The following is a 20,610-nucleotide window of genomic DNA, read 5'->3' on the forward strand; positions in this document are numbered from 1 at the left end:
CGTCACCGATCACGTGCCTATCCCTGTCTTTCCCTGGACTTAGCCCTGTATAGTGCGCAGGGCAGCAGAAATGCTAGTCTCACTCTAGATAAAAGACACAGAGAGGATAAGACAGAAAGGGGTAAAATAAACAACAATCATACAAAGCCCTCCAAACAACAAGAGGTAATAATGAGGAATGGACCCGGGGAGAAGAAAAAACAAAAACGACTAAGGGGCACTTTGCACACTAAGACATCGCAGGTGTGATGTCGGTGGGGTCATGTTGAAAGTGACGCACATCTGGCGTCGCTCTCGACATCGGAGTGTGTAAATCCTAGATGATATGATTAACGAGCGCAAAAGCGTCGTAATCATATCATCGGTGTAATGTCGGTGAATTCCATAATTACAGAATGACCGATGTTACGATGTTGTTCCTCGTTCCTGCGGCAGCACACATCGCTGTGTGTGAAGTCGCAGGAGCGAGGAACATCTCCTACCGGCGTCACCGCGGCTCCCGACGGCTATGTGGAAGGAAGGAGGTGGGCGGGATGTTTACGTCCCGCTCATCTCCGCCCCTCCGCTTCTATTGGCCGCCTGCCGTGTGACGTCGCTATGACGCCGCACGGCCCGCCCCCTTAATAAGGAGGCGGTTCGCCGGCTAGAGCGACGTCGCAGGGCAGGTGAGTGCATGTGAAGCTGGTGTAGCGATACTGTTCGCTACGCCAGCTATCACCAGATATCGCTGCTGCGACAGGGGCGGGGAATATCGCACTCGGCATCGCAAGCATCGGCTTGCGATATCATAGTGTGCAAAGTGCCCATTAGCATGGGAAAAACTCAACCCAGTCTTCACACAGCAACTGTTCTCTGAATGGATTCCTAGTCCACAGGTCACAGGCTCCCGCTAGAGAAAAGCAGAGCAGAAACTATCACTGGCAGATATCTGGACTAGAAAGGAAGTCTTTATAGCAGAGCTAATTAGCAATAGAGAACAGCTGGCTATTGCTTACACAGAGTTCAGGAGACCAGAGGATCTACTTAACCCTAGCAGCACTGGAAAAAAGAGAATCTTCACAGCCAGCAGTATTAATCTAAGTGTGTATGAAGCCCTGAGCTGTGGTCTCCTGGCACCAGAAATAGGAGGGACCACTCTCCGTTGTGGTACCTTCGTGATATGGTGATAGATGAGGCGGGCAGACAGAAGGAGTAGGGGAGTGGGCCCGGGGTGTTCTATGACACACCCCAGGGCTTATGGGGTACTCGGTCCTGGGCTCTGTATCATGGGGACATGTCAAGGGAATGGCCAATGCCCGGTCCGTGACTCTGGGGGTGGTTTAAAAAAGGTGAATAAAGAAAAATAAAATACAATGTTTTTCGTGACGCCACTTGCGGTATGCGGCTATGTTGGGAAAAGCCGCAGCTACAAAGTCTCTCACTGCTGAGGCTGGTTGTATCAAGCAGCTTGGATGCTATGGCCCTCCACAAGTAGAGCTAAGCCCCAGGGGAGAATGACGGTGGTTGTAGTATGGTGAAAGTTGGTGATGCAAGGGTGCAGGAAGAAATCAGACAACACAGGGGCTGCGGTTTAACTTGTTCTTTACTCACTGGTTCCGTGAAGCTGCAACCCGGCTGCTGCTGGTCTCTACCAATCTGGGCCAAAGGTAAACCGGTATTTTTTTTGTCCCAGTGCCGGTGTGTTAACTTGGTGAGCTTTACTTCCATTCACCCATCTATAGTTGGTGGGTCCCCGTGGCCTGAAGCGTTCTGGGGTCCCCTCCTGTTGACACAGTCCTGGCCCATATGGCAGGCAGCTTGAACCTCTAGGGTTGGCCCTCTGTCCCAATTCCTGGGTTCCCTCTTTGCTGCTGTGCCCCGGACACTAACGTTGGTGAGGAACCTTGATGATTATCTCACCGGGCAGATTTATCAGGTGAGCTTGAAAGGTCTTCCTAAACTAGGGTTCTGCACCCCGAAGGTGCCAGTTTCCATGAGTACTTCACCGTACTCTCCCTGGCGACTGTACTCCTTGAGCCCAACAAGTCACTTCACACTTTCTGTCTGCATGTCAACTTCAGACTCACTGTTCAAATGTCTCAGTTAACTGTCAACTACACTGACTAGCCCCTCCCCTGTCCGTGTTTCTGACTAGCCTGATTGGATAAGTCCTGACCAATAGGTGACCATCCATCAGATCCGTCTCTAGCCTGTTACCCAGTCTGGGAAAAAGGACATGGATTGTGTGTGTTTGATTGGTGTTGTTTGGTGTTTTTACCGGCACTGGTCTTCCAGGAACCCGGGGTTAGGAGGACTGCACCTGTTACTGGATGCAATACCCTGTGGCACCTGATGCCTCAGGGGCGCCACATCTACACCTTTTGGGATAAGTACTGGAAATATCTTAGAAAGTTACAAGGAGAAATCTCCCTGGAAATTCATGCAGAAAGTATAAGAGAAACTTTATAAATGTTTCATTACATGGAGAATCTGATTTATCTACTGAACACAGAACACCTTTATAAAAAATAGCTGCAATATTACAATATGCAATATGTGAGAAGTCAATCTCATGATGACAAGTAATGAATTTATTAGACCCGAGGGCAATCACCAGGATAAATATAGGTGGATTAGGGGAAAACCAAAAAGTCATTTACTGGAAAAACAGGCATTTGCTAAGAAGAACAATGCAACTTGTGACATGCCAACATATCTGTATACAGTGTGTCCACCCATATCCTGGCCACCGCCATTAACTTGAGAACGGCGGCAGCTATAGGCATAGAAATGGTGTCTAGGTATAGTAAAGTAACCATGCGCTATGCAATTAAACCACCTATAGCGCCACCTGGTGGAAAACAATAGAGTTACCATTTTTATCTTGAAAACAGAACGAGAGAGAAAAAAAAGTGAATTACAAAGTTATAGGGCATCATCAATTCAATACGAATCGACACCTTGCATACAGCAATGCTATGATTAGAGAGTGTAAAACTCACAAGGCTGCAGACGTGAAGCGATACCTCATGGAGACCTTCCTACAAGTCATTGGGCATGGTGGCTGTGTGGAGTGGCCTCCGCTCACCTGACCTGACCCCATTGGGCTTCTTTCTGTGAGGTCACATCAAACAGCAGGTGTATGCGACCCCTCCACCAACATTGCAGGACCTACGACGACATATCACAGATGCTTGTGCAAACGTGTCACCTACCATATTGCACAACGTGCAGCAAGATACAGTATGCTGTGCAGAGGCCAGATGTGCATTGCAGCTGACGGGGGCCACTTTGAGCATCAAAGTTAAATGAGCGCCATATGCGTGACCAGCATTCAGTGTTTTGGGGAGGGTCATGGATTTCATATCATAGCATTTCTGGATACAAGGTGTCGATTCGTATTGAATTGATGATGCCCTACAATTTTTTAATCCACTTTTTTTCTCTATCTCGTTCCTTTTTCGAGATAAAAATGCTAACTCCGTTGTTTTCCACCAGGTGGTGCTATAGGTGGTTTCATTGCGTAGAGCATGGCTACTTTACTATACCTAGACACCACTTCTATGCCTATAGCTGCCACCGTTCTCAAGTTAATGGCAGTGGCCAGGATATGGGTGGACACACTGTATAGTGGAGATGAGTGAATCTTTTGGAATTTGTCAGGTTTGCTGAATTTTTTCCAGTTTGCGGTCAATCGATCCTTAGCAAATCAAAAAGGTTCTATTGATTCCAGTTGGGCTGAAAAATGGATCTTCTTCCCTGCGGTGCCGCCACACACCATCCATACAGCGTCTTCAGTGCTTTATGGCTGAACGGTGAGCTGTACAAGATCCCTGGGCGAAATAAATTCTTAAACATTTGACATCAGATCGATTTGCTCATCACTAGTATGTGGTTTCATTGTTTGGTTTAATGTGTATTAAAGGGGTTCTCCATTATTTTGATATGGATGAGCCATCTCAAGGATAGGAAAAACAACAAAATGAGCCGGAGTATATGTTGGTATAGGTGCAATAGGAGCACGTTCACACTGTGGCCATTTCAAAGACAAAATCCAAGAGAAAAACACAAAATGAGCATCATATACCCCATAATAAAGTAAATAATAGTAGTATATGTAAATAACATAGGGCACTTGGTTAACTCTGTTTGATCAAAAGTGAAAATGCCATCCCATCGTGACAAGGTGTGCCTATATAGCCTCACAGGACAGGTGGTGACAGGTTGGGCCTTCGGCTTCTCTGCCCCTATTCACATTGATGTCACTGACGCAGGGTAAGGTTTTAATACTAGAGTAAGACCGTCCCGATGGGTACACCCAGTCGCGGTGGGGTGGCTTTTACGCTTTTTGATCGAACCGTGTTAATCAAGTTCCGTATGTTATTTTACTTACTCTACCACTATTTACTTTATTATGGGGTATGTGCTCATTTTTGTTCCCTCTAGAATAGGACATCAATACCAGATTAGTGGGGGTTCAACAGTCACTCTGATTAGTCCTTATGACATGTGAACAGTGAATGGAGCAAGTGTTGATGAATGTAGAGGTCACTGCTGGGGACGGCAGATCGGCTCCTATCCAATTCCATGGACGCTGAGCTGCCGAACCTGTGACCGGCCGCTACAGAGTACGGTGGATTGTTGGAGATGTCAGCTGTCAGAGCTCTGTCTATTTGACATTGAGGTCTTCTTCCAAAAGTGTGAGTGGACATAAGGGAAATGGATCAAACCCACCCAAATCATGGCACTGGACTGTTCCTACTTGGGGCACAGTGTTCATGTGGGGCGGAATGGGTCCTATGTCTTTGATGCAGCAGATCAGGATCTATCCAATCTCTCTTTTTATACACCCTAGAATCTTGTTTGCTTTAGCAGCTGCTGCCTGACATTGAGTAATGAGAATCCCCAAGTCCTTCTCCTGTTCTGTAGTCCCGAGTTAACTTCCATTTAATGTATACGCAGCTATAGGATTACTCAGTCCTAGGTGCATTACTTTACATTTATCATCATTAAATCTCATTTGCCAAGTATCTGCCCATTCTGACATCTTATCCAGATCTTTACTAACTTTACTATCAATCCCATCCAGAAGGTCATTATTAAAGGGATTAAAAAGAATCGGTCCTAGCACAGATCCCTGCGGCCCCCACTGCTCCCAGTACAGATCCCTGCGGCCCCCACTGCTCCCAGCACAGATCCCTGCAGCCCCCACTGCTCCCAGTACAGATCCCTGCAGCCCCCACTGCTCCCAGTACAGATCCCTGCGGCACCCCACTGCTCCCAGTACAGATCCCTGCGGCCCCCACTGCTCCCAGTACAGATCCCTGCGGCCCCCACTGCTCCCAGTACAGATCCCTGCGGCCCCCACTGCTCCCAGTACAGATCCCTGCGGCCCCCACTGCTCCCAGTACAGATCCCTGCGGCCCCCACTGCTCCCAGTACAGATCCCTGCGCCCCCCACTGCTCCCAGTACAGATCCCTGCGGCACCCCACTGCTCCCAGTACAGATCCCTGCGGCACCCCACTGCTCCCAGTACAGATCCCTGCGGCACCCCACTGCTCCCAGTACAGATCCCTGCGGCACCCCACTGCTCCCAGAACAGATCCCTGCGGCACCCCACTGCTCCCAGTACAGATCCCTGCGGCACCCCACTGCTCCCAGTACAGATCCCTGCGGCACCCCACTGCTGACTATAGCCCATTTAGAGAATGTACCATTTAGGGCGACTCTTTGTTTTCTATCTTTTAGCCAATTCCTTACCCAGTTGCATATAGTTTCCCCTAGACCTTGCTTCTGGAGATTTAGTAAAAGGCTATTATGTGGTACAGTATCAAATACCTTTGCAAAGTCCAAATAAATCACATCAGCTGCATTACCAATATCCAGGTTTGCACTTACCACCTCATAGAACCCCAACAGGTTGGTTAGACACGACTTATCTTTCATGAATCCATGCTGTCAGTTATTATATTATTTTCTGCAACATATTTTTGCATGTCATCCCTTAAAATGCCCTCAAAAACTTTGCATACTACTGATGTCAGGCTTACTGGACGGTAGTTGCCTGGATCCACCCTCTTACCTTTCTTCAATATCGGCACCACATCAGCAATCCTCCAATCCTGAGGCACCAACTCTGTTACAAGCGAGTCTAAAAAGATGAGATACAGCGGTCTGTCGATTACGGAGCTCAATTCCCTCAATATTCGTGGATGAATGCATCTGGCCCGGGGGATTTGTCAATGTTTAATTTACTCAGACGTAGGCGTACTTCTTCTTGTGTTAAATTAATTATATTGGGTGCTGAATTTTGATTCATCACTTGTTGAATGATCCCTGGAACAGTCTGTTCCTTGGTGAACACTGATGAGAAGTGCCTGTTTAATATCTCAGTCTTTTGTTTGTCCTCTATAACTAACTTTTTATTGTATTTTAAGGGGCCGATACTATCCTTTGCTTTCCTTTTTGCATTAATGTATTTTTGAAAGATTTTGGGATTTATTTTAATGTCCTTGGCGATTTTTGTTTAAGAAGCTAATTTTGGTTGCTTGATTTCTTTTTTCCATTTGCTATTCAAATCTTTATACTATGTCGTCCGAGTGCAGTCCGATGTTTCACTCACACCCATAGAATTAAAAAAACCTGACCTGTCCCGGGACTAGGTTGCAAATTTTAGCCTGGGGGGCAATCACATTGTGGCCCATGAGTATCAGCATCTGCCCATCCTTTACTTCTAGCTGTGTCCTAGGCTCAGTTCACCCGACCTCACTGTTCATCTCAGCGCTGCCCATGGAAAAACTGACAGCACTCAGCCCAGGTCAGATGAGAGTCTGTACTGGTCAGCTGTAGCATATATATACTTTTGTATTACTATCTTTATGCTGGATATACGTTTTCAGATATGTAGTGAACCTAAGTACTCAGGTGTTTTTCTACACTCCCCAAAAAACATATTCCCGGAGTAAAGGTGGTCACACAAGTATAGGTCAACTCCACAGCAATAAAAAAAAATCATAGTATATGATGTACCGGTCACTATATCCTGTGTATACCATCCAATATCTGTGCACGCAGAATACATAGTACACCACATACAGTATACAGGAGAATATAGGTCTTGTCAATTAATTTGCTTATCTGATGTATTAGGACTACACACATCAGATAATAACTCCTTCACGACTTATGACTTAATGGTACTTCATAGTTTGTGTCCCTCCCTTTGGTCCAGACTTGAACCCGAGCATCTGCTCGGACATCAAACCCCATATAAAAGTCAATGGGAACCTAAACATTACTTGTAAAATAAAAGGATTAAAGCAGGAGAATATACTTACCGAATCTCCTGCGTGGCTGTAATGCTACTTCCGGATCTGCTCATGAGTCCTTATACAGATTCACTGCTTTTCACAACCACTGGTGGCTCTGATTGGCTGCCGTTAGACCACATCCCCACCCTTTTTAACAGCGCCTGTGATTGGTTGGAATCACAGGCGCTATCTGCGTGCTTATCATGGAGGGTACAATAAATAAATAAAAAAAAATGGCGTAGGTCCCCCTTATAGTGATACCAGCACAGATAAAGCCATGGCTGCAGGCTGCCAACCCCAGCCGTGGGCTTATCTTGTCTGTGTATCAAAATAAGAGGAACTGCATGCAGCTTTTTTTTTTTACGCAACTGTTCATATGCAATTCGCACATTTATTCACATGCCAATGAGGTGGTCTTCATAATTCTCTCGATGTTCAGTGAAACACAAGAAGAAAAGCTAATTGCCACATGAGTGTAAGAATGAAAATCGCACATGAGTGGAGCAGCCATGTAATGACTGCAGGAATTAAGCAAGCAGATCCGAATCCTGACAGTGATAATATTAAACACTATTAGGCTTGGGCATGCTACGGTACTTAACTTTTATAATTAAAAGGGTTGTCTAGATTTATGATAAAAATCTGTAATCACTCTATTTGACTGCAGACTTCTGAATCCTCACAGCTTACACATTGCACGCTCTCAAGAATCTCCCAAGCCGTGAGTGGTCATGTGACTTCAGGTTTGTCATTTAAATACTTCTGAACAGATTCTGATTAGATTTGCACAGCCTCACTAAATACAAGTGAATTGTGAACTTACTTGCAGTTATGTGACCTCAAGCTCTCGCTGCTGGCCCCGGAGAGTCTTGACAGTGTGCAGTAAAGTTTGAAAATTGCAAAATATTTCAAAATTTCCACAAGTAAATGCAACAAATATCAACCTAAATGTACCACTAACATAAGGTACAATGTGTCATTAAGAAATATTTTCAGAATCACTAGAATTCATAGACACTTTCCAGAGTTATTACTACATAAAGTGAGACTGGTCAGATTTCCAAAATCTGACCTGGTCATTAAGGTCAAAATTGTTTAAGTTTGTCTTTGAAACGCTGCAACATTTCAGAGTCCGACATACCTGACCGAGACGATACAGCCGACGTCCGGTACATGTAGCCCATGGATCTGCTGTCAGCTTCCCTTTAAAAATAAAGGAAAAAAGGTAGGAAAATCCCCTTAATATTTTTCATCTAAGCTGTTCTGAATTGTCAGGAAACACCAGGACTCATGACTCTTTGAAAACAAATGAGAGCTGCAGGGCATGCCACGTCATATGTAGTAATTTTCACCTGGGTTGGGAGTTTTCATAGTACAGAGGAAAAACACATACAGTGAGTGAAATAAGTATTAAAGACATTACCAATTTTCTAAGTAAATTTATTTCTAAAGGTGTTATTGACATGAATTTCTCACTAGATATCGGTAACAATCCATCCAATCCACACAGCCAAAGAAATCAAAACCATAGATATCCATAAATTTAGTGAAGTGTAATAATGAGAAAGGATATAGGGAAAAAGTAGTGAACAAATGACGAAAGAGAGGTGTAAAATGTCATGGAAAGTCCTGACACCAGCTGTAATCTAGCAGTAATGAGAAAGCAATCCTGCCACTTAGTGAAAAATAATATCAGCTGCTTCAACTGATGGTCTATAAAAAGGTGTCTCATTACCAAGGTGCCACACAAGAAACATATAATGATGGGTAAAACCAGTGAGCTGACTCAAGACCTTTGCAACTTTATTGTTGCAAAACATACTGATACCATTGGTTACAGGAGATTTTCTAAACTACTAAAAGTTCCAGTGAGCTCTGTTGGGGCCATAATCTGGAGTGGTAAAAACATAATTTCACCATAAACCAGTCAGGACCAGGTGCTCCCTGCAAGATTTCAGACAATGGAGTGCAACTGATTATCAGAAGAATTGTCCAAGAGTTAAGGACCACCTGTGGAGAGCTACAGAAAGGGGTACTTCACACACAGCGAGATCGCTACTGAGTCACGTTTTTTGTGACCTCATTAGCGATCTCGCTGTGTGTGACACTGAGCAGCGATCTGGCCCCTGCTGTGAGATCGCTGCTCGTTGCACACAGCCCTGGTTCGTTTTTTTATTGTTGCTCTCCCGCTGATAAGCACACATCGCTGTGTGTGACAGCGAGAGAGCAACAATCCTGAATGTGCAGGGAGCAGGAGCCGGCGTCTGACAGCCTGCGGGTAAGCTGTAACCACGGTAAATATCGGGTAACCAAGGTGGTTACCCGATATTTACCTTCGTTACCAGCTTCTGCAGCTCTTACGCTGCCAGTGCCGGCTCCTGCTCCCTGCACACGCTAAGCTAAGCGGTGTGCGCTGGTAACTAAGATAAACATTGGTTAACCATACCCGATGTTTACCTTAGTTACCAGTGTCCGCAGCTTCCAGCGCCGGCTCCGTGCAAGCGCAGCGTCGCTTGCAAGTCGCTGCTGGCTAGGGGGCTGGTCACTGGTCGCTGGTGAGATCTGCCTGTTTGACAGCTCACCAGCGACCATGTAGCGACGCAGCAGCGATCCTGACCAGGTCAGATCGCTGGTGGGATCGCTGCTGCGTCGCTAAAGTGTGACGGTACCCAAAGACTTGGCATCAGCAGGTACAATTATTTCTTAGAAAACAATAAGTAATGCACTCCCCCTCCATGGCCTGTACTATGCACACTCCTGTATGCACGCTCACCACACAAGAATCCATTGCTGAACAAAAAGCAGGTTCAAGAGGGTTTAAAGTTTATTCCACAACATTTAGACAAGTCTGTGAAATACTGGAGAATACAGTCTGGTCAGGTGAGAGCAAACTTGAATTCTTTGGAGCTTATAATACACACCATGTTTGGAAGCCTAAAAGTAAATCACCCCCAAAACACCAACAGTGAAGTGTGGCAGTGGGAAGATCACGGTGTGGGGCTGATTTTCCCTATATGGCACTGGCAAATTTCATATAATTGAAGGAAGGATGAATGATCAAATGTATGAGACATTCTTAATAAAAATCTGCTGCCATCTACCAGGATGATGAACATGAAATGAGGGAGGACATTACAGCAAGACACTGATCCCAAACACACGGCCAAGGAAACTAACAACTGGGTTCAGAGAAAGAAAATGAATCTGCTAGAATAGCCGAGCCGATCACCAGAGCTGAATCCAATAGAAAATGTATGGAAGGAACTAAAGCTCAGAGGTCATAGAAGGATGTGAGGAGTGTGTGTAAGAATGGCCAGAATCCACCTGAGCAATGCAGGCGACTAATGTCTCCATACAGGAAGCGTCTGGAAGCTTCATCACCAACAAAGGCTTTTTTATGAAGTATCAAATTTCAGCAAGTGTGTTTAATACTTTTATTTATGGACATCTATGGTTTGATTTCTTTGCCTGTGTGGATGGGTTGTTACCGACAACTGGTGAGAACTTCATATCAATAGCACCTTATATATTTACTTTGAAAATTGGTGACGTGTTCAATACTTATTTCACCCACTGTATATAGATTGGGGCTAAACAGTGACTGCAACACACATCATGCAGTGAATAATCACTCTGAAGCATGATGTAGGTGAATGGGGTCCGCTTTGTCACTTGCAAGATATTTCACCAAGCAAGTCACAAAAATTCAGAACCAGTTGTATGTTTTACAATTTACTTTCCGTGGTACCTTAGGGGTCCTAATGCAACCCCAGTCACCTGCAATACATTGAGATTTAGTAGAGCCATCTTTGACTGTGCGACCTGTGTCATGGCCAAAATCTCCATGTAGTCCCCGTCTAAAATTCTTGCCAAAGTAATGTAGATAAAAGAATAAAAAAAATGATCTCCGCTTACTGTCAGAAAATGGATTTTTGTTTTCTGTTCGGAGGGTGAAAACCTCTACAGACCTAGACCTCCCTACAATGCATCAGTTAGGGAGACCAGGATACAAAAAGGTAGCAAACAGCCCCAATAGCTCCCATTTTACAAGTCTTTTGAACCCTCTGAAATAGAAAATATATTCTGTGCTTAAGGATCCATACTATATATTATGTCAATTGTTCCCTTTTCAGATAATACGTTGGTTGCTGAGGGTGTGATCTTGTGCAGAACATGTGTGGACCTCAACATTTGCAAAGTTGTAAGCATCCGAAGCATCATAAGATCTATGTAATGTTTCATGGCACAACATACGCAGCTGCCAAGCAGATCATCAAGCACGGATTTATACCGTCCAAAGATGGCATGTTAGGGGCAGGAGTCTATGTGAGCCGAGACATAAATAAAGCAATGAAATACCCAATGAACAACTATCCCAGAAAGGTCGTGTTGATGCTGAAGGTGAATGTTGGAAAGGTCAAGAAAATAGACCGCCAGAACCATCCATTACAGAAGACGTGGCACCGGCATGGGTATAGCACGGCCTGGGTACCACCACACTGCGGTGTGAATCCCAGTGGGCAGGAGGAAGACTGTATCTACAATCCTCATAGGATTACAGTGGTCGACGTCGCCTCTGGAAATCCCAACGATGTGAGAAAACTGAACCGTTTACTGTGTCTTTAATCAGCACTGAATACAGCTCTATACATTATACTAATGGCATAAAATGTGTGCAAAACTAATATCTTCAATTTATACATAATCCGTGTCCACCAAATGATCTGAGTCTTTTACATTATTCTGTTCCATGCTTCTTTCTTGATGGTTTAAAATTTATTTTTTTACTTATTATTATTTGTTTGTTGTTAAGGAATGTTTGAGAAATAAAATGCAATTCCATCCAGACTCCATTCCATCATTAAATTTACCGCCCGACCGCTCTCCTGGCACCTGAGCTCCATCGGATGCTACTAGGCCCCTCATACCCCGCCTGATGTCACACTCCACTCGCCAATTCAGAAAGTCCTTTTGCCACTCCGTCCCACCCACAGGGATTTAGCTTTTGCTATAGAAGGGGCTAATTCCGACAGCAGTCCTCTGCACGTGCTTCTGGCCAGGACCTACTTTTCCTCTTTAAGAGCTCACTGACCTTCGGTCTCACAGAAAAATTAATTAGGTTTTCAATCCAGGAAAGACGGACGCCACTCTGATTGTCTGGACTCAACCCCTCCTCTGGGGATGCGGTTACAACCAGTCCTCTAATGAGCAGGACCCCACATGTCCGGTGTCAAAGGGTTGACCCTTAGGATCTTCTATTTCAAATAGTTTGGGCTTGTTATCTCTTTCTCCTACTGGGGACTCTCCTATCCTCCTTCTACATCCTGCCCTATTTATACTCTGCTCCCTCCTTTTACTTAACCCCTTACTCCCTAGAGGTGTCAGGAAAGCAGTAGCTGGCTCACCTTGTCACCTAGTGGCCACTTACCAAAGTACACAGTGCAGAACAATACATTCAATAAACCTTCCTGTATGCCGGCTACTTCTGCAGGATTGGCATAGCCTTAACCACCCTTACATCCTGGGAGCAAGATATGCATGTGGGTGGCCTGGGTCCTAGGTCTTTGATGCAGGGGGTCTGGATACTATTCAATCCCTGTTCTCCCCCTATATTGCTCTTCATTGACCCTCCAAACCTAATATTGCCTCACCCCCGAGTTTTCACTTACTGACTCTAAAAAAGGTACAGAAAGCAAGGTGGTTCCTGTAGGGTCCAGGGAATAACATTTCCTGGACGCTTCAGGGTTTTGCCGTGTTCATCATTCTGTGCTATTAATAACCTGAGTTATTTGATATTATCATCTGCTCCCAAATGAAAGGAAAGGAAAACTAACCCTCACTTGGATCATACAAGACCCGTTCTTTGAACGCTGATTCACGCCCTGTGGTCCTCAAAAATGAAAGCAAACATCTCAACCCATGATTGGATCATGTGAGACCCTTCCTATAAAATGCAGATCACCCACCGTGGTCCTCAGAAACCTTTCGGAAGCAGTGAGTGGCAGCGGCACGGTCCTTGCTGATAGGGGAGTGTTTTAGATACAAGATATGTGCACAGATTAAAATTTACTTTACTGCACGTCGTGTATCTGAGCACAGCGTGTGGTAGACGCGGAGATCCTGAGTTCAGGAGTACAAAACGTATCCTCTTATCGTCTCCTTCTTCCAAGTGCCGTAACCTTTTTACACTTTGTAATTTGTTATGGCGTCACTTAATCTAAAGCATAATGTACTGAACAATGGAAAACAAATGTTTATGGGGTGGAATTGGAAAAAGCCACATTGTTTATTGAGTTTTGTTTTTATAGTGTTCACAGTACAGTAAAAATGTTAATTTTATTCTCTGGGTCAGGAATGTATTTCTTGTTGACGTTTTACTACTTTATATTTCAGGATTGTTATTTTGGTTGTCTTTTGAGCACCAACAGTTTTTTTGCATTTTTTTCCATTGATGGAGCTGCATGATGGCTTGTTGTTTGCATAGTTTTTACTCAGATCAATTTAGACTGATGTCCAAAAAAATCGCAGTTCTGATGTTTTGATGCTGGGACTGGTAATGACTGTGTCATATAAGGATATAAACTGTCATGACTTGTGCTATACCATATTTTTAAAGGGAACCTGACAGGTGATACATGCTGCCCGTGGATTGGACAGAATGTATCAGACACTGTATGAGCTCAGCCATGTAAGTTTGACTCTGAAACGTGGTGCCGTGTCAGAGAAAGACATGCTTTAGAAGCCACACATTGGACTAGTCGGGCAGGAGGCTCCCCAATGTTTTTTCCCCACCTGCTGCCCTTGAGTCACAGGTCTCTCTCTGCGTGCATATATAGGGAGACCTGTCAATCGTTGGTAGTGGGTGGGGACAAGCCCCCTGTCACACTGCCTATGAAGGCTGTCTGTTAAATGCACTCTGAGGCTGCAGCAGAGCAGCCTCAGAGTGTAGTTAGCAGACAGACCAGAATAGGGCAGTAGAATAGTCAGTAATCCGAGTTGGCAGCAGGTGGTCAAGGTAATGGTCAAGGGAGATACAAATCGTGGTCAGGTAATAGACGAGGGTCAGAGGCCGAAGAGTCACGGATATATCAAAGGGAGAGACGGGAGCCGTAGTCAGTAACATAGATACAGGTCAGAGTCGGGAAGTCAGAGTGCCGAGGGGGGGGGGGGCGGAGGCAAAAAGATTAGTACCAGGATCAGACAGACAGGGAAGGATAAAAAAGTAGACAGGAGTGGGTAGTCAGTGACGGACAGACAGACGGAAGGAGTTACGAGTCAGAACACAGTAGCAGGGAGGCAGGGCACATCGGGAACACTCATCGGAGTCAGTACACGTGCTGCAATACAGAACTATCACTGGTGCTGCCACGGAGGTGCAGCACCAGGATATAGTGCTCTGAGACCGGAACAAGGCAGGGAGGATTTAAACCCTCATATGATCAGGCTGGCGCTAGGGAACCCCAGCGGCAGATACTGGCCTGGATCATGACATTCCCAGGGACCCGCCTATCCGACTGGTTTCCCATGCAGCTTCAAAAATATTGAGTTTCTCTGAAACACAGTGTTTCAGAGTCAAGCATATCTGTCTGAGATCATACAGCCAATGTCTTATAAATGCTGCAGGTGGCTCAGGCAGCCTGTATCAGATATCTGGTTTCCTTTAAGAAAAGGAGAAAAAGGTTGAAAAATGTGTGTATTATTTTTTGTAAGTCATTTGATGCCTCCTTTCTGTTAGGAAAGTTACAGTATGGTGCTAATAGGTAGATATTCTTTTATCTAAGTTTTTCCAAAGTGCCAGTAGGCACCTGACTCTTTGGAAACAAACAACCCATGAGGACCGCAGGGCATGCTGTGTCTCATTTAATGATTTTCACCTGGGTTGAAAGTTTTCAGAGTACAGAGAAAGCACATTGTTAAGCTCACCGATGGAGATGGTGAACTGGCGAGCTAGAGTGGACCACTGGACCACTCAGGGACCCCGGATCTACCCTTTTAGTGAGAGGGGTTTGACTAAGCATCCACCGTGAGGAGGACGCCAAGTGCTACTCCCAGGGCAGGGACCGGGACTATGCCAGCTGACCCTCAGGGCAACGACGGGCACAGGACCAGACAGGCTGTAGCGGGTGGCAAAGCTGGGATGGGCTGGTGTGGCGTAAGCCAACGGAGTAGCTGAAGCTGGAGGCACGGACAGGGTCCACAGTCACAGTCTAAGGCGTGACGTGAGACATTGGCGTAGCTGAAGCTGGAGGCATGGCCAGATGGGATAGGCACAGTCTCTGGTGTAGCAGGCCACTGGGGCAGCTAAGGCTGGAGGCACAGCTGGGGCAGACAGGCACAGTCTCTAGTGTGGATTGAGCCACCAGGATAGCTGTGGCAAGAGGCACGGCCGAGGTTGACAGGCACAGTCTCTAGGGTAGCGTGAGCCACTAGGATAGCTGAGGTGAACAATATAAAGCAAAGCACAGCGGACAAGGGGACCTGACAACTAGCTGGCTATGACACAGGACCACTAGCTAACTAACCACGTTAAATCAGGCACCTCCCTTAGTGAGAGCTGACCTTATGGACCTAGTGCCTCGATCGGCTGAGAGGCACTTCCTGAGAGTGATGTGCTGGCCCTTTAAGAAAGGAACAGTGATGCATGCGCTCCCCCAGGAACACTCCCGGAGGACCTGTGCCGCAATGCATAGGTCCCAGGAGGAGGAAGCAGAGAGCGCATACGTGTCGGAGGAAGATGTCGGAACACGTGCGCGCTGGCCACTGTGGTGAGTGATGTGCGTTCCTGTGGGAGGAAAAGAGCGGGGACACCAGTCGGAGATGGCCGTGGAGGTGGGTGACACATGCCCCTGTGGGAGGAGGAGAGCAGGGAGCACAGGGACGCCAGCGCTACATACATATGTAAGTTGGGTCTCATCGGTGATTTTGGCTGCAACATATGTCACTCGGCCAATGATGGCTCTTTGCTGCAGCTACATTGCAGGTGAATGGGGTCACTTTGTGACCTGCAAAGTACTGCAACAAACAAGTCATAAACCTTTTTAGCAATTCACTTTTCGTGATACCTAAGGGGTCCCAATGCAACCCCATTCACCTGCATTATGTTGAGATTTAGTAGAGTGATCTTTGGCGGTGTGACCTATTTCACGGTACACATCTCCATAAAGTCCCAGCCTAAAAGGATTGATATTATTATATATAGCTAAAACTATCAAAACAAGATCTCTGCTTAGTATCAGAGAATTGATCTTTGTTTTCCGTTACCTTCCTCCAATTCCCCAACAGACCTAGACTTTATCAGCAAGGAGACCAGGATACGAAAAGTTGCAAACTGCCCCAATATCTCCTATTTTGCAAGCCTTTTGAAGCCTGTGAACATATACTTTGAAATTGTAGATATGATCAGTGCTTATAGGTCCATAATTAATGTTATTATGCTAATCATTCCAATTTCAGATACGTTTATTGCTGTGGACGTATAGAGGACATGTGCTCCATGCCTCCACCATGCTGTGTACCGCAATATTTGCACAGCTGTCAACATCCGACGCATCATAAGATCTATGTAATGTTTCATGGCACCACCTATGAAGCTGCCAAGGAGATCATCAAACATGGATTTATACCGTCCAAAGATGGCATGTTAGGGGCAGGGGTCTACGTGAGCCGGGACATAAATAAGGCAATGAAATACCCAGCGAACAACAATCCCAGAAAGGTCGTGTTGATGCTCACGGTGAAAGTCGGCAAAGTCAAGAAAATAGACCATCACAACCATCCATTACAGAAGACGTGGCACCAGCATGGGTATAGCACGGCCTGGGTACCACCACACTGCGGTATGAATCTCAGCGGGCTGGAGGAAGACTGTATCTACAATCCTCATAGGATCAGAGTGGTCGATATTGTCTTTGGAAATCCCAATGATATTTGTAAACTGAAGTATTTACTGTGTCATCATCATTAGCTTTATCTATAATGTATATAAAGCTGAGTATGTGTTTGTGTGTGTCTGCTAAAGGAATCTGCACCGTCGCATGGACGATCACAAAATTTTGCACAGACGGCCCATTTGAGGGAACACCATAGACTATGTTTTGAGGGGAAATTTTAATCCCGCGCTTTACAGTTATTTGCCAAAAAACTGCCTTCATTAAAGTAAATCGAGCTGAGAGCCTCAATGCAGCAAGAACTTCAGAAGAATGTTGCCGTGTTACAATGCACAGCCCTTCAATGTAATGGTGTGTCATAATGCAGCCAGGGAAAGAGAGTAAATCAAGGAAAGAGGCAGACAGGGAAAAAAAGATATCGAAAGAGATAGAGAGACAGACAGGGACAGAGACAGAGAGAGACAGGGAAAGAGACAGAGAGAGACAGGGAAAGAGACAGAGAGAGACAGGGAAAGAGACAGACAGGGACAGAGACAGAGAGAGACAGGGAAAGAGACAGAGAGACAGGGAAAGAGACAGACAGGGACAGAGACAGAGAGAGACAGGGAAAGAGACAGAGAGAGACAGGGAAAGAGACAGAGAGAGACAGGGAAAGAGACAGACAGGGACAGAGACAGAGAGAGACAGGGAAAGAGACAGACAGGGACAGAGACAGAGAGAGACAGGGAAAGAGACAGACAGGGACAGAGACAGAGAGAGACAGGGAAAGAGACAGAGAGAGACAGGGAAAGAGACAGAGAGAGACAGGGAAAGAGACAGACAGGGACAGAGACAGAGAGAGACAGGGAAAGAGACAGAGAGAGACAGGGAAAGAGACAGACAGGGACAGAGACAGAGAGAGACAGGGAAAGAGACAGAGAGAGACAGGGAAAGAGACAGAGAGAGACAGGGAAAGAGACAGAGAGAGACAGGGAAAGAGACAGACAGGGACAGAGACAGAGAGAGACAGGGAAAGAGACAGACAGGGACAGAGACAGAGAGAGACAGGGAAAGAGACAGACAGGGACAGAGACAGACAGGGACAGAGACAGACAGGGACAGAGACAGACAGGGAAAGAGACAGACAGGGAAAGAGACAGACAGGGAAAGAGACAGACAGGGAAAGAGACAGACAGGGAAAGAGACAGACAGGGAAAGAGACAGACAGGGACAGAGACAGACAGGGACAGAGACAGACAGGGACAGAGACAGACAGGGAAAGAGACAGACAGGGAAAGAGACAGACAGGGAAAGAGACAGACAGGGAAAGAGACAGACAGGGAAAGAGACAGACAGGGAAAGAGACAGACAGGGAAAGAGACAGACAGGGAAAGAGACAGACAGGGAAAGAGACAGACAGGGAAAGAGACAGACAGGGAAAGAGACAGACAGGGAAAGAGACAGACAGGGAAAGAGACAGACAGGGAAAGAGACAGACAGGGAAAGAGACAGACAGGGAAAGAGACAGAGAGACAGGGAAAGAGACAGACAGGGACAGAGACAGAGAGAGACAGGGAAAGAGACAGAGAGAGACAGGGAAAGAGACAGGGACAGAGACAGAGAGAGACAGGGAAAGAGACAGACAGGGACAGAGACAGAGAGAGACAGGGAAAGAGACAGGGACAGAGACAGAGAGAGACAGGGAAAGAGACAGACAGGGACAGAGACAGAGAGAGACAGGGAAAGAGACAGACAGGGAAAGAGACAGAGAGAGACAGGGAAAGAGACAGAGAGACAGGGAAAGAGAGACAGGGACAGAGACAGAGAGAGACAGGGAAAGAGACAGACAGGGAAAGAGACAGACAGGGACAGGGAAAGAGACAGACAGGGAAAGAGACAGACAGGGAAAGAGACAGACAGGGAAAGAGACAGACAGGGAAAGAGACAGACAGGGAAAGAGACAGACAGGGAAAGAGACAGACAGGGAAAGAGACAGACAGGGACAGAGACAGAGAGAGACAGGGAAAGAGACAGGGACAGAGACAGAGAGAGACAGGGAAAGAGACAGACAGGGACAGAGACAGAGAGAGACAGGGAAAGAGACAGACAGGGAAAGAGACAGAGAGAGACAGGGAAAGAGACAGAGAGACAGGGAAAGAGAGACAGGGACAGAGACAGAGAGAGACAGGGAAAGAGACAGACAGGGAAAGAGACAGACAGGGACAGGGAAAGAGACAGACAGGGAAAGAGACAGACAGGGAAAGAGACAGACAGGGAAAGAGACAGACAGGGAAAGAGACAGACAGGGAAAGAGACAGACAGGGAAAGAGACAGACAGGGAAAGAGACAGACAGGGAAAGAGACAGACAGGGAAAGAGACAGACAGGGAAAGAGACAGACAGGGAAAGAGACAGAGAGAGACAGGGAAAGAGACAGAGAGAGACAGGGAAAGAGACAGACAGGGACAGAGACAGAGAGAGACAGGGAAAGAGACAGAGAGAGACAGGGAAAGAGACAGGGACAGAGACAGAGAGAGACAGGGAAAGAGACAGACAGGGACAGAGACAGAGAGAGACAGGGAAAGAGACAGACAGGGACAGAGACAGAGAGAGACAGGGAAAGAGACAGACAGGGAAAGAGACAGAGAGAGACAGGGAAAGAGACAGAGAGACAGGGAAAGAGAGACAGGGACAGAGACAGAGAGAGACAGGGAAAGAGACAGACAGGGACAGAGACAGAGAGAGACAGGGAAAGAGACAGACAGGGACAGAGACAGAGAGAGACAGGGAAAGAGACAGACAGGGAAAGAGACAGACAGGGACAGAGACAGAGAGAGACAGAGACAGAGAGAGACAGGGACAGAGAGAGACAGGGACAGAGAGAGACAGGGACAGAGAGAGACAGGGACAGAGAGAGACAGGGACAGAGAGAGACAGGGACAGAGAGAGACAGGGACAGAGAGAGACAGGGACAGAGAGAGACAGGGACAGAGAGAGAGACAGGGAAAGAGACAGACAGGGACAGAGAGAGACAGGGAAAGAGACAGACAGGGACAGAGAGAGACAGGGAAAGAGACAGACAGGGACAGAGACAGAGAGAGACAGGGAAAGAGACAGACAGGGACAGAGACAGAGAGAGACAGGGAAAGAGACAGACAGGGACAGAGACAGAGAGAGACAGGGAAAGAGACAGACAGGGACAGAGAGAGAGAGAGACAGGGAAAGAGACAGACAGGGACAGAGACAGGGAAAGAGACAGACAGGGAAAGAGACAGAGAGAGACAGGGAAAGAGACAGACAGGGAAAGAGAGAGAGAGACAGGGAAAGAGACAGACAGGGAAAGAGACAGAGAGAGACAGGGACAGAGACAGAGAGAGACAGGGAAAGAGACAGAGAGAGACAGGGAAAGAGACAGAGAGAGACAGGGACAGAGACAGAGAGAGACAGGGACAGAG

This window comes from Anomaloglossus baeobatrachus, chromosome 11 (assembly GCF_048569485.1).
Source record: "Anomaloglossus baeobatrachus isolate aAnoBae1 chromosome 11, aAnoBae1.hap1, whole genome shotgun sequence".
Taxonomy (NCBI): Eukaryota; Metazoa; Chordata; class Amphibia; order Anura; family Aromobatidae; genus Anomaloglossus; species Anomaloglossus baeobatrachus.